Consider the following 15,442-nt stretch of genomic DNA (forward strand, 5'->3'; position numbering starts at 1 on the left):
TGAATAATAAGAAGCCTTCCAAGTGTTCTTTAGTAACAGTTTTTTTATTTAGGTCTCATGCAAATCTGTTTACCACTTGTAAATGCAAAATTACATAGAAAGTAAAGTTGGATTCTTGGGGCGTCTAGTTACCAGGAAGAACCTTTCTTTCCTTGTTTCTTTTTGTTAATGTGAGTTTGACTTTATTTTCAGAGTTGATCTGGCACCTGACTTGGTAAGATATAATTAGGTAGAAGTGATCTTCCCTCAGGTACCAGACAACCTTTGTTTCCCTTAATTAATTAGAAATATGCGATGCTGTGGTAAAAAAAATTTATTCTGGTACATGTTAGCAGCCAAAGATGGAGCATTCTTGGAAGGTCTGATGAAATGCTCATTTTAAATGCAAATTCTTTGCACAGTTAGGAGGAAAATGAAAGGGTTGTGGCTTCCAAGTGCACTCTGCATTTTTGCCATTCCTGATGGCAAAAGGGGTGGGCTTGTGACTAAATCCCTCAGCATCTTCGTTATAATTTCAGATTTGTACTCGCCTTGGCCCCAGGACCTTAACCCTCCGTTTCCAACTCAGAGCATGTGGGTGCTTGTGTGATTGCTCTGTAGAGTTTTCACTCGTCTTTTTTTTTTTTTAAATGGTCTTTGGGATTTCCTCTCTCATTTGCCTTATGAATGACGAATGCACTGGGAGACTTGTTAGCTTTTTTTTTTTTTGAGGCAGACGAAACGTGCTGAGCCCTGTAGCTCTTCTATGTAGCAGCAGGGGTGTGTGCTGTTTTTTTAGCCTTAGAAGATTCCAGCTACTTCTCTGTTCTCTTCTGGGAGCCCTCTTTCACCTTTTCTAGTAGCCTAGGACCCTTGACCTCGGGCAGGTAATGGGATTCCTATGCAATCAGCCTGGGGAAGTGGTTCTCTTTCCTAGACTTTTCCAGAGAGAGTGCAGAGGCAGATCCACGGAGGCAGTTTAAGACGCCAGCCCTCTCCCCCAGTCAGGCAAGTTGCATTCCTTTTCCTGAAAGTAAGAATTTTACTTTTAAAGCCACTGCTTCTGTATGCTCTGATCTAGAGACCATTGATTGGATTGTTCGTGGAGGGTTCAGCTTTGCAGCTAAGTTGGCAGCTTAAGATAAGTTGACGTTTACAGCTGGGGCCCGTAGAGGCTTTGGGAGTGACCAGGTGGCCTTGATGTAGCCTGTTTTCTCTAACCACGAAACAATGGTTTAATACGGACTTTTTCTCCTAAGAAAGGGTAAGTAGACTGATTTACGATTGCCAAGTCTTTTGAAAACGTAACAACTTTATACATACACTGAGTATAGTTGCAGCCATACTATTAAAAAAAAATTATTATAGAGCTGTTTGTTTACTTATTTATTTTGTTTACACATTTTTGCTAGGCAGAACATAGAATTCAAAATGAAGTTTCCATGTCTCTGCTTCGTTTGTTGACTGAACGGAATCATAGTTGAGCGGGAAGGAGCAAATCGAGTCCTGGAGGCCTCTGCCTTTCCTTTATCTGAACTGTGAAATCACTAGGGACTTTGTGGTGGGTGGTGATGTGGAGGAACAAGTGGCTTTCAGCTTGGCCTCTCTTTCCAGGGGACATGTGGTAGGGCTTTGAGAAGGCTGGTGGGAAATGGCCCCTGACGGGGGTGTTACAGCAAGAGGCAGCAGCTTCAGACTTGAACTGCTCTTCTGGAAAGCTTTGAGAGTGACGCTTAAATCCAGTTTGGTGGTCAGGTGGTGGCCTTGACAGAGCAGCCGACCAGAGGAAGAACCAGGCTCATGACTTCACCCCCTCATCTTCCTCCTTCCTACATTTTAGGTACAGATTTCTCAGTCTCAGCACCGTGGACATTTTGGCCTTGATAATTCTTTGTTGGGAGGCTATACTGTGCACTGTAGGGTGTTAGCAGCACACCTGGCATCTACCCGTTACATGGCAGTATCAGGGCTCCCCCCCGCCCCGCCCCGGTTGTGACAACAAAAAAATCTCTCCAAAAATTGCCTGATGTCTCCTGGGGGACAGATTGACCCTGGTTGAGAGCCACTGCTCTAGGTGTATGATGCCCCTTGGAATTCACAAGTACAGCTTTTATATTGGCATGGCTCTTTTCCTACCTTTCACTTTGAAATATGAAATGCGGAGCTAAGAAATTCATTATTTACTACAGCTCTTTCAGTCTGTAACAGTGGCCCAGAGGCCATTTATAGGGACGCCGCAGATGTAGGCCTGAACCATGTTGCATTGGGAATGACAGCTTCTCTTGAGTAGGTTTAATCTCGGATTGGATTTTGGCCTTTAATTTCAGATTTTGGATGCTAATAGTATTGGCTCCATTAACTTGTCTCCTACTGAGTACTTTTAATTTTAGCAGATGAGTGTGAAGGGGGACAGCCTGCACGGTGGGTGGTGGTGGAGAGGGTCATCAAGGCAGCCAAGGTTTTGGCAACTGAAAGCCAGAGAAGAACAGGCCCCCATGTTGTGAACCTACCCTCTGTAAGCTTGGGGGAGAACACTCACCAACGTAAAGCTACCTAAAGGTAGACCAGATGTATGGGTCAGTTTCAGAGTGAGCGTGGCTTTGTGAGTTAACACTGGATGGACAGAAAAGGGTGAAGAGCCCAGACTGGAAGTCCAGAGACCTGGTCCTGTCTCCAGCTCTCCTGGACAAGTCACAAAGCGTATTTGGATAGTAGTTTTCTTGTCCGATGCAGTGGTTAAGAGCTCGCCTGCTAGCCAAAAGATCAGCAGTTCAAATCCACCAGCCGCTCCTTGGAAACCCTGTGGGGAGGTTCTACTCTGTCCTATAGGGTCACTATGAGTCGGAATCAACTCGTCGGCAATGGGTTTGGTTTGTTGGTTTTCTTTCTTGTCTGCAGGAGACAAGATTCCTGTTTTCCCAGATGGGATGAAATGCTGAGTGGTGAGCCTGAGTATATAAAAACCGTAGGATAAACCTAAGACATCTTACTAGGGCGTTAATTTTTACTCAGGGAATTTGGAAGACAAAAAGTTATTTTCGTGTGAAAGTAAGAATGCACATACTATGGAATAAGTACAACATTTGCATGAATTTGAGATAGAACACAGAGCTTCATAAATGAATGAGAGAAACGTTATGCCTGCTGTGTGTGGCTTCCCGATGCCATGTGGCCACCCCATTCTGTCTTCAGTGGAACGATGGTGGGAGAGTTTGCAAGCCTTGGGCTGTGTAATGTCAAAGTTCCTTCTGAATTTAAATTTCTGGTTGGAGCAGAGAAAATACATTCTTGGTATAGGGTCTTTTATAAATCCATATACCCACTTCCAAAGAGGACTTTAGGAAGAATGGAAAACAATAATAAATGTTGTCTTAACTTTAAGTAAGTCAGTAAGTTCAAGGTTTCTTTCCCTCCTTTGGGGTAAATTGGAAACCTTAGGGCCTCCATTCTGGAGTGTAAGTCCACACCCAAAACCTAAATGAGGATGGGTCTGGTGCAGTTGTGGGACCCTTTAAGCTTAAATGATGTTACCTAAGAGCCTCACCTAATCTGAGAAATGCGCTGAAGGAGGGGGGATAGCATGCTGATATGAATTTCTTTGGAATCTCTCTAATAGCAAGTGAAAAGGGAGTTAGCCTGTGGGTTCCATGGAAAAGGTAAAACTATGCACATCCTGCCTGGCAGCTGGGATTTACTTAGCCGGGAGAAGTTACCTCACTGACAAACTCCATTTAGTCAGTTTTTCTTCCTGAAATTGTTTAATGCTACAGAGGAGCTTGTCTTTGGATGTTGATGTGTAAGACTTTTCTAGAAACTAATTTCAGAGGCTTCAGATGCAGCCTCATGCTGTTTTCTGAAGAGAAATAAGAAATATGAGCAAGATGGACATCTACAAATAAAGCAGTTGTTTAGAAAACAACTCCTGTAACCATTTGGCAATGGTTATGTTATGTGACGTAGTAAAGATAATTTATAATGTTTTCATGAAAGCAAGAGTAGGTGGAATTGGGGGTTTTCTTTGTCTTTTCTTGGCATGTAATTGAAACAGAGCTTGGACCAAATGAGAAACATTTGTGTGTTGGAAAATGGATTTCAGAGGCTTCTTGCCTGGGGTCAAATATTGTTCCCTTATTTTCTTTGGAGCATGTAAGCAGACTTCTTATCTGAGATGAGCGTTAAGAACATTGCATTTGTATCAGTTCATAAGTAAACACATTTTTTGACCTAGGGAGCTGTCTGAATTCTAGACTACCTAATGTGTGTGTGTGTGTGTGATCTGAAAAGAAATCTGATTTTTAGGTGAATTTATAAATTCAGTTTCTTTAACAGTGCCACTTACCCAGAAGCTGTGTTCTTTATAAAGAAAAACGTGACCGTACGTTCCCAAGTTGCCTGCTTTTTTGGTAGGTCCCAGAGGTACACTGAGTTTTTAGTGTAAGTCTAGTTGTTCAGCCATCAGGAAACAGAGCCTGAACAGATGGACCAATGTGATTGAATACTTCATGTTGGTGGGGCATGCTTGTCTTGGCTGCCTGTGTACTTGGTTTGATTCTAGGATTGGCACTCTGATTGCCACCCACAAGGACCCTTGAAGTGCTCAGCCATAGACGACTCAGTAGGTATTTGAATCCTTACTCTTTGCCAGAGTTTTCGTTGGATGCTGTATAGGATACGAAAATAAAGAGAGCAGCATCCTTGCCTGCCAAGAACTCATTCTAGTGAGGGTGAGAGGCATGCAGAAGATAACTCTCTGACATGAGGTCTCTCATGGTGGGACAAAGACCCCAGGAGTGTAGGGGAAGGGAAGACTAATTTTGATGGAGAGGATCCAAGGCAGTGTCTTGGTGGCTGAGGGGATATGATCTGGGTTTTGGGGCAAGTACATTTATTGGTCCTCACAACTGGACCAATAAGCGGCATCATGATAAATGGACAAAATGTTGAAGTTACCAAGGGGTTCATTTTACTTGGAAAGCAGCAGTCAAGAAATCAAACCACGTATTGCATTGGGCAAAACCGCTGCAAAAGATCTCTTTAAAGTGTTAATAGGCAAAGATGTCACTTTGAGGACTAAGGTGCACCTGATCCAAACCACAGTATTTTCAGCCGCTTCATATGCATGTGAAAGCTGGACAATGAATAAGGAAGACTGAAGAAGAATTGATGCATTTTGAATTATGGTATTGGTAAAGAATATGGAATATACCACAAACTGTCAAAAGATCAAACAAATCTGTCCTGGAACAAGTACGGCCAGAATGTTCCTTAGGAGCAAGGATGGCGAGACTTTGTGTCATGTACTTTGGACATGTTATCAGAAGGGACCAGTCCTTGGAGAAGGACATCATGCTTGGTAGAGTAGAGGGTCAGTGAAAAAGAGGAGGACCCTCAAGGAGTTGGGTTGACACAGTGGCTGCAACAATGGGTTCAAACATAGCGATGGTTGTGAGGATGGCACAGGACCGGGCAGTGTTTCATTCATTCTATTGTTCATAGGGTCGCTATGAGTCAAACCAACTCGACAGCACCTAACAGCAATAATGACAGATTTATATCAGATAGATGAGGTGGGGGAGGAATGACTTGGGCACAGACCCCAAGGTCTGTGGGTGAGTAGAAAGCAGGATGTGGTGGGCTAGGAAGCATTTAAGACACCAGACACACCCTAGGGACTGGTTTGCGGTATGTGTGTCTGTCTGTTTTTGGAGAGGTGGGAATAGGGATTGAGTAAGGGAAAATCAAGTGGGAGTTTAAGTATGAAGGACTTGCATCCCGTGTAAGAGATTTGAACTTTAGACTGAATGAAGTGAAAAACTTCAAGCACAGGGGAGAAAGAGGAAGCCAGTTGCCAGTGAGTTGATTCTAACTCATGGCGACCCCATATGTGTCAGAATTGTGCACCATAGGGTCTTCAATGGCTGATTTTTTTGAAGTAGTTCACCTGGCTTTTCTTCCAAGGCACCTTTGGGTAGACTCAAACCTCCAACCTTTTGGTTAGTAGCTGGGCTTCCTAATTGTTTGCACCACCCAGGGACCCCTAGAAGGAAGAAAGCAGGTAGAAAAAGCAGGGTTGTGAGCAGGGCAGAATGGCACAAGAAAGGAAAAGACAGAAGCAAAAGAATACCTTCGAGCCTGTTTCTCCATTTTTCTGCTTCTGTCTGACTGATTGATGGCCTGCTCGTGGGAGCTGGGTCTTTGGGAAGACTATTGAATTTTTTCCTTGTGTCTTTATTACAGTCTTGAGTTTTCAGCCTGACTGTGAAATCTCTGGATTATACTAGGCTCACAAGAAAAGGTCCATCCACACCCTTTCCCCTCCTCAAATTCTATTATTGCTCATCTTAGTTACCTGCAAACTCCTCTGTAAAGGATCATCCTTCCCCTCTTCTCTCCCTTTTCTTATTATAAGCCTACTGGGTGGCAGGCCCTGTGTAAAGTGCTGGGGATGCCAGCAGGAAAGGGCATCCTGTGCCCTCAAGGAGATCCTGGTTTAGGCAGGAGCATTGGTGTCTGCTAACTGAAAGTTTGGCGGTTTGAACTGGTGATCTGCTTCCTTAAAGATTACAGCCTAGGAAACCCTATGGAGCAGTTCCGCTCTGTCCCATAGGGTCCCTGTGAGTTGGATCTGACTCGACGGCACAGACAACAACAGCCTGAAAAGGGCAACGGTGGAGGCTTCCTGTGAAGGGGATTGTGGGAGAACTGTGAGGCACTGGGTGGGGCTGTGCACTGGATGAGTCCACCTAACTGCTGGAGGTGAAGCTCATTAGAGCTAATTGCAAAGCCATTTTCTATCTTCACACATGACTTAGAGTGTCTTTCAAAACAGCATGACCTCTAAGTGTAGCCTGTGTTTTATTTCTTTCCTCACCCTAGTACCTGTTTGGGGCAGAACAGAGGCTATTTTATGGGCTGTGAAAGTTATTCGAGGAATCCATAATTCCTGAGTGTCAGGTATTACCTGCAAAATAAATTAGTAATGTCCTGGAATTATTTTTTTGCTGTTTTTCTAGTGTATATAGAGGCTATTGGGATTAATTAAATATGATTTCAAAGCCAGCACAACTTGTCCAAAGCAAGGTCATGGAAGCTCCTTAGATATATCCAAACTCCCTGAGGTACTGAATTGCTGGGCTGAGGGCTGTGGGGGCCGCGGTCTCAGGGAACATCTAGCTTAATTGGCATAACATAGTTTATAAAGAAAGTGTTCTACGTTCTACTTTGGTGAGTAGCATCTGTGAGCCTGTGAGCCGTCATCTAGGATACTGCACTGGTCTCACCCGTTCGGGAACAAGGAAGAATGAAGAAAACCAAAGATACAAGGGAAAGATTAGTCCAGAGGACTAGTGGACCACATCTACTACCACCTCCATCAGACTGAGTCCAGTACAACTAGATGCTACCCATCTACCACCACTGACTGCTCTGACAGGGATCACAATAGAGGGTCCTGGACAGAGCTGGAGAAAAATGGAGAACAAAATTCTGCCTCAAAAAGAAAGACCAGACTTGCTGGCCTAACAGACTGGAGAAACCCTGAGAGTATGGCCCCCGGATACCCTTTCAGCTCAGTAATTAAGTCACTCCCAAGGTTCACTCTTCAGCCAAAGATTGGACAGGCCCATAAAACAAAATGAGACTAAAGGGGCACACTAGCCCAGAAGGCAGGAGGGGACAGGAAAGCTGGTAATAGGGAACCCAAGGTTGAGAAGGGAGAGTGTTGACATCTCATGAGATTGTTAACCAGTGTCATAAAACAGTATGCATACTAACTGTTTAATGAGAAACCAGTTCTGTACACCTTCATCTATAGTACAATAAGAAAAAAAAAAATGATTTCATTTAAGAGCTTTTTTGTCTTGATACACCTTTTCTGCAAGGATACCAAAAGGACAACTACGACTGTGTGTGGGAGGGATCTCCAAAGCTTTTTGGTCTTAAAAGGTGGTGGCCTCTTCTTTGTCTCCCAGAGCTTAGCACAGTGCCTGGCACTTAGGTGCATAATAAATAAATGAAGTAGGGCAAATGAGTGGGGCTTGTTGTTGTTGGGTGCCATCGAATTGATTTTGACTCATAGTGACCCCATGTGACAGAGTAGAACTCCCCTGTAGGATTTTCTTGGCTGTAATCTTCACGGAAACAAATCACCGGGCCCTTCTCCTGTGGAGCCACTCAGTGGGCTTGAACCGCCAATCTTTCAATTAGCAGCTGACCTCTTAACAGTTGTGCCACCAGAGCTCCCTTTGAATAGGGCTAACCCATTGCTGTTGAGTCAATTCTGACTCATAGTGACACTATGGGACAGAGTCGAACTGCCCCATAGGGTTTCCCAGGCTGTAAATCTTTACCGAAGCAACTGCCACATCTTTCTCCTGCGGAGTAGTTTGTAGGTTCCAACTGTTGACCTTCTGGTTAGCAGCCAAGTGATTTAACCCCTGTGCCAGTGGGTCTAGTGAAGCCCAGTATCACAAGTGCCTCCTGGCCTCCCCTTTAGGACTGAATGTGTGCCATTCCCCTTGTCATGTTGCTGTTCCAGGCCACTCGAGCCTGCTGGTGAGATAATGTTGAGGTGGGGCAGAGGCACCATGGGGCGTAGAGCCTGTGACTAGCTCCTGCTGTTGTTCTCCAGGGTGTAGGTGAGGCCTGCTAGAGTGATTTCCTAGGAATTAAGGTTTAGCACCGTCTGGTGCCCTAGAGATACAGTGCTGTTATCAGAGGGTCCACTTTCTGTCCTGGCCCAGGCTCATGATTTAAAGGAACTCACTGTTGACCGTGGTGACTAATGCCCTGAGTGTAAGCCAGGGTCTTACTCTCCAGCCCACTCCTTGGCTGCAGAGCTCGGCTCGGTGGCCTGTCTGGGTTGAACATCAAAGAGCTACCTCTGCAGTCTGTTTCCTGGCTCGGTCATCCTCACACATGTGTCCCATAGGATGGAAACAGTGACTGTGTCTATAGAAGTGAGCGATCAGAATTTGAGAAGGCTCCTACTTATGCACAGTCTCAGTGGGAAAGGGGCATGAGATCATTTTGTTCCCATGTTATTTGTTAAGATTCTTTGTCATTCTGGAATTGGCAGGACTTCACTTTTCCTGAGGTCTTAGCAATGGTTTCCCTATAAAGCTATTGTTTTGAGTCAGTGAAGAAGAATGTTGGGCACGCGCTTACATACACACGCACACAAAAGCACACACACACACACACACACAGAGAAAAGCCCTATGTGTCTTAAGTACAGGAGAGATGGCAAAATTCAGTGGGATGTTTTACTTTTGAAGGAAGTGACGTATTACAGAGTGAGCCTGTATTATTTTTTCTTTTTTAAACTGCAGTTTTTAGCTAGGAGAAGCGTTGGGGAGACTTTTTTTTTTTTAAACCCAGGTGTCCCATTAAGATCATGAGATTTTCTTTTTATATTGGTGTACATACCCAAACCATAAAATACACAAACTTATCCATTCAAAAACAAGTATAGCTCTTTCAGATGAGATCTTATTATTTATAGCTGTGATTGTATCTTTCACACAAATTACTATTTTGTTGTTGAAAATATATGTAGCAAAAACATACACCTGTTTCAGTTTCTGCATGTACATTTCAGTGACATTGATTGATTATATTCTTCAAGTTGTGCAACCATTCTAGCCCTCATTTTCTGAGTTGTTTCTCCCCTGTAAACATGTATTCACTGCCCCCTAAGGTTCCCATCTAGTCCTTTGAGTTGCTGTTGTTAATTTAATCCCGTATAGATAGATCTTAAAAGAGCACAGTGTTCAAGGCAGACATTCTTTAGTAGTTAAGCTAAAGTACTGTTGGGTTTTAAGAAGACTTTAGGGAATATTTTTGGTTTAAAGTTTAAAGATTATTTTAGGGCAGTAGTTTCTGGGGTTCATCCAGCTCCCATGGCTCCAAAACATCTGGAGTTCATGAGAATTTGAATTCTGTTTTACATTTTCCCCTTTTTGATCTGGAATGTTCTAGAGAACCTTTGATCAAAATGTTCAGTAATGGTAACTGGGCACCATCCAGTTCTGGTCTCATGGCAAAGGAGGCATTTGTTCATGGAGGCACTTAGTGACATTTCTTCCTCCTGTTCCTAACTCTCCTTCTGTGTTGCTCCAGGTGAATAGAGACTAATTGTACTTTGGATGGTCACTTGCATGCTTTTAAGACCCCAGGAACTATGCAACAAGTTAGGAGGGAGAACAAAGGCACCAAACGTTAATAGGCTAATTTACTGAGATGTCCTGTGAACCCTTGATCCTAAATCTCCAAATCAAGGAACCAAATCTCATGAGGTTTTTGGTTGTATATAGACAGCCTCAACAACAACTTTTTTTTTTTTGTCTTTTTTTGTAAATGTATCACACAACTTTTGCCAATTCAACTTTTTACAGGTATACAATTTATTGACAGCAATTATGTTAATCAGCTATGAAGTAGAGGAGACTCTCAACAAGAGAGGAGGAAATAAAATATTTCCTTCTGTCTTAGGCTGGGTTCTCTAGAGAAGCAAAACCAGTGAAGCATACCTATGTATAGAGAGGGAGAGGGAGGGATTTATTTTAAGGAAATGGCTCATGCAGTTGTAGAAGCTGGCAAGCCCCAAGTCTGTGGATCAGGTGTCAGGCTGGGGGCTTCTCCTGACTCACATAGCTGCAGGGGCTGATGAACCCAAGATTGGCAGGTCAGATGGCAGGCTGCTGGCTCAAGTCCCAAGAACCAGAGGTCGGATGATGGGCTGGATGCAAGATCCAGAGCAGTTGAGCAAGCTTGGCTAGAATGTCAATACATGTATTGGATGCAGGCCACACCCCCAAGGAACCCCCCCTTAAAACTGGCTGATCACATCATGGAGGATGACAACATCATTACATAACTGCCAAATTACATCATTACATAACTGCCAAACGACTGAGAATCATGGCCCAGCCAGGTTGGCGTACAGCCTTAACCATATGGATGGCATGTACCACCATGCATTGGCCATGCACTTACATGGGCTATCAAAAACTGGGATTGTTTGATGTCATGGTGTCATCTTTTGATTATTCTAACTAATAAATGTAAACGACAACTTTGTCTACTAGTGAGATTTCTAAAAAAAATAAAAAACAAGTCTTTTGGATGAGATAGTCTTGTTCAAATTAGTAGGAAAGGAGCATGCTTTCCGTACTCATTTGGCCAAGAAAATATTGGTAAGTGCGGGAAGGGCTATGTCTCCATACCCTTAACTATTACTTTAGCCAATGAATGACTTGACTATTCATTGAAAGAGCAAAATTCTCGTGAGGAAAATAGAGGAACGACAAGGTGTCTGAAGGAGAAGGTGTAAGGAATGCACACAGGCCTCTGCATCCAGCTGAGGAGGGAGGTGGCCAAATGTTCCTCCCAACTCCACTGATGTGTCTGGTCCTTTTCTTCTTTCTCAGCTGTTAAGGATAGATTAACGAGAATGTTCATAGTAACAGAATGTCCCACAGGAAATAGGCATGCAGAGCATGCAAGAGGAAAGATTGTTGGGTTCTCAGAAACCCAACACCAGCTTTTCCCAGACTGATGGGCAGCATCTGAGGACAGAGTGGCCTCAACCCTGAGCACAGGACCACCCCAGGGCGTGGACTTTTAAAAGTGAAAGTGTATTTATAGACCTGTCCCTGAAGCCAGAACTTCTCACTGTCGAGCCCCACCCCTTGACAAGCACTGGGCTTACTCCACAGTCTTATTAATGTGGCTGGAATGAGAACAACTCTTGGAGGTCCCTCTCACTTATATGAATTTGTGTTTTTAAAAAAGTTGCTTTGATCTGTGCTAAAAGGGTTGGCAGTTCGAATCCACCAGGCTCTCCTTGGAAACTCTGTGGGGGAGTTCTGCTCTGTCCTATAGGGTAGCTATGAGTCGGAATCGACTGGATGGCAGTGGGTTTGGTTTTTTGGTTTTTAGGCATACAGAAGAGTATGTAAAATGTTAGGTATTGTTTAAAGACTAGAACGAACCCCTGGGAAGCCAACAACCAGGTTACGAGTACCTTAGAAGTCCCTTCTGGGCCCCTTCCCAATTGCTACCTGCTCCTGTCCCCAAAAGAGACCTGAATTTCAACTCTTCGTTTCAACCGATCTTTGCTTTTCTTTGTTTTATTACCGGTGCGTGCATTCCTAAGCAATATCTGTTTCTGTTTGTTATTTATTCTTATTATTTTAGTTTTGAAAAATTGGGCACCAAGCTTTGTAAGGGAAGGTCCCTACCGAAACTCTGAGGTAAAGGCCTCTAGTGTCTGAGAACGACAGGGCTCACAAAGGGTTGTTAGCATTGCTAGCTGAAGAGTCGTACTTTTCCACCACAAATGCTACCGAAACCAGACCAAACCCGTTGCAGTCTTCTCTTGGTTTGGGAGCATCTCAGTGCAGGGATCTTAGGTCCAAAGGATGGAGTCTGCTCCCGGTGCTGCTTTCTTGGTGGTATGAGGCCCCCCCCCCCCCGTCTCTCTGCTTGCTTTTCTCTTTTATATCTCAAAAGAGATTGGCTTAAGACATTATCTAATCTTGTAGACCTCATCAGTATAACTGCTATTAATCCATCTTATTACACCGTAGTGACAGGATTTACAACACATAGGAAAATCACATCAGAAGATAAAATGGTAGACAGTCATAGAAGGGAATCATGACCTGGCCAAGTTGACATACTTTAGGGGGGCACAATTCAATCCATGACAGGTAGATTTTTTCTTTGTTTGTTTTTCATCTGTGGCTGGCAAAGCTTTCTTGAGATGGGTTTGGTCCTGCTGAGTCTGAGTACAGTCCGCACAGGCATTTCACATTGAGAAGCCTGACTGTTGAACAGGAAATGGGCAGTAAGTTACAATCTGGGTTGCCCAATGTGGAATCCTTGACCTGCTGTGGGTTGAGCATGTTTTTGAGCAGGCTTTGCATTTTCTCTGAAATCTGCATATCCCTCTCTTGACCCAGAGTAACTAGAATGCTTTAATGGAAACAAAAATTGGAATGGTTGCTGTAGTTTCAAAACAAATGACCTCACTGCCTAAGTTCCATTTTATGCAAAAGAAACCCTATCTGTTGCCTTGTAAATAATAATGGACCTTTGGGGAAACACATCCAAATACCCATTTAGTGAGGGTGGGGGAAGATTTGTCCCTGCTGAAGGGAACTCACAGGAAACAGAATACAACCATTGTTTCCTTGACTTTACCCTGATTTCCTAAGAGAGAGAGTAATTTTAGTTTAGAATGACTGACACTTATTTCTTCAGAGTAGGAGAGTATACTTCATGTAAGCGGACTTCATGTGGAGTACTTTCAGTTCTGTTCCAAAGGTGTAAGGGGATTTTAGAATTTTCTAGCAGAAAGGCCCCTGAGATTTATCTCGTCCAGGCTGCTCATTTTATGGATGAGCTGATGGGGGTCCTGTACCATTAGGTGATCGTCCAAGGTTGTGTTGATTCGTCGGGGCCAGCTGGAACTAGAACCCGGGCAAGAGCTGATTATTTAGATGATTACGGTTTAAATATATAATTAAATGAAGATTTAATAAAAAAAAAAAAACAAAACAATAATCAAAAGCCTCATTTCCTAGAGAATTAGCATTTTGATCATCCTTTTCATTTTACCAAGTAAGCACAGACAACAATCTTAGCCTACTGGGCTTTGAAACCCACTCCTGTTTATGGTCTTCCCGAGCTTCCTGGAAAGGTTCTGCTCTCTGGGGTCTGTAAACCTAATGCACTGGCAAAGAGCTTCTCGTCTCATAAGTTGAGTTTTTTTTTTTTAAGTCTTCAGGTTTCTCTCCAAAGTTTCTAGATTTTTTTTCCCCTGTTCAAATGCGAGCAGTTCTGTTTTTGAAGAAAATCAGAAGTTTCAGTTTGGCTGGGTGAAGGTAAGTCTTGGGATGAAGGAGAGAGAACTAGAGAAACGGTTAAGACTTGGACCTCCAGGCTACTTTGTCTCTTCTTGGTTAAGAACCAAACAGAGTGACATTTGTTTAGAAACTGAGTTTTACTAGAAAGGTAATTTACAGGTAAATTTAAGCTTTATGGATTTGATTCTGCAATTCTGCTCCTGGCCTTGCCATTACCCACTGCTGATTTTGGAGTTACAAATGGTTAATGTGCTGGGCTGCTAACTGAAACAGTGGTTTGAGTCCACCCAAAAGTGTCTAGGGAGAAAGAGGCCTGACTGTCTACTTCCGAAAAACCGGCCATTAAAAAGCTTGTGGAGCACAGTTCAACACTTGGGGATGCTATGAGTTGAAATCTACTCAGTGGCATCTGGTGGTGATAGTAGTGATTCGGGGCTGGGCCTGTGTTCTTTCTGAGCCTTGGTTTTTCTCATCTATAAACGGAGTTTGGACTTGGTCATCGTCAAGGGCCCTTTGCGGTTATGTGCCTGGACTCCACATTGTGGGGTTTGCAGAGAGAGGGTGCTCTGGAGCCGTCGTTTGGGGGCATCGAAGTCAGAGGGTTGCCAGCCTCAGCACTGTATGGTAGGTTACCCTGAGACAGTTTACTATTTGGGCATTTTCCTTCCCAGCTCTCTTGATAACCTGATACCTCCGGGTCAGCTCCGGGAGGATGACGCTCACCCCTAATGGTGCCACCTGCACTGACACACGCCATCTTTCTCTTCTCCTCCAGTGCGCTGCTGCAGGGTAACATCTGGATGTGGTTCCTGGCCCTTTGAATGCTCGGCTGCCCACAAGTTCCGGGATCAACCTGTTGAAAACGTGAGTAATCTCCATTTTTCTACTTTATGAGCAGCCACAGACTCGTGGAATCTCAGGCATAGAGGCGTAGTGTCCAGGAGCTGCAGAACCCAACTGGGCCTGGTTGATGGACCTTTGCCCTCACAGCCAGCCTCTCACACGCAGCTTTAGGGCCGCGGAGACAGCAGCTTGTGCTTCCAGATACAGCGTTTCTGTCCCCTGGCAGTCAGAATGGTTGTGGGGTCTTCTGATTCTGCCACCCTGGAGCTTCTTTGTTGTACCACCAGATCCAAACACACAGGTCCAGATTCTTTTCCTTTTCATCTCCATTATAATATTAACAGTTCTGACAGCCATTTATGGGGTACCTACGATGCATTAGGTGTTGTGCTAAGTACTTGGCACATATTCTTATACCTCAACCCTCCCAACAGCTTAGAAGGCAGGTATACCAGTTGCCATGAAGTCCAGTCTGACTCATGGTGACCCCCATGTGTGTCAGAGTAGAACTGTGCTCCATAAGGCTTTCAGTTGCTAATTTTTTGAAAGTAGATCTCCAGGCTCTCTCCTTACGCCCTCTGGGTGGCCTCAAACCTCCAGCCTTTTGGTTAGCAGTATGTTAACCAATTGCACCATCCAGGGACTCCAAGAGGCGGACATAGTTGCCATTATCAGAGGAGGAGACTGAGGTGGAGGGGGAAAAGCAGCTTTACTGGGTCAGAGTCACACAGCTGGTGTGGTCTGTCGCA

General features: G+C 44.1%; 1 protein-coding gene across 7 annotated transcripts in view; it reads left to right on the forward strand.

Moving 5' to 3' along the window:
• Positions 1–15,442, forward strand: part of TLN2 (talin 2) — a 490,123-nt gene that overhangs the window by 80,564 nt on the left and 394,117 nt on the right. For all 7 annotated transcript variants that reach the window (XM_049905877.1, XM_049905876.1, XM_049905875.1 and 4 more), the window contains one exon: positions 14,626–14,714. The gene's annotated coding sequence lies outside the window, so the exon portion shown is untranslated. The remainder of the gene's footprint in view (positions 1–14,625; positions 14,715–15,442) is intronic.

The sequence above is a fragment of the Elephas maximus genome, chromosome 13 (assembly GCF_024166365.1).
Source record: "Elephas maximus indicus isolate mEleMax1 chromosome 13, mEleMax1 primary haplotype, whole genome shotgun sequence".
Classification (NCBI taxonomy): Eukaryota; Metazoa; Chordata; class Mammalia; order Proboscidea; family Elephantidae; genus Elephas; species Elephas maximus.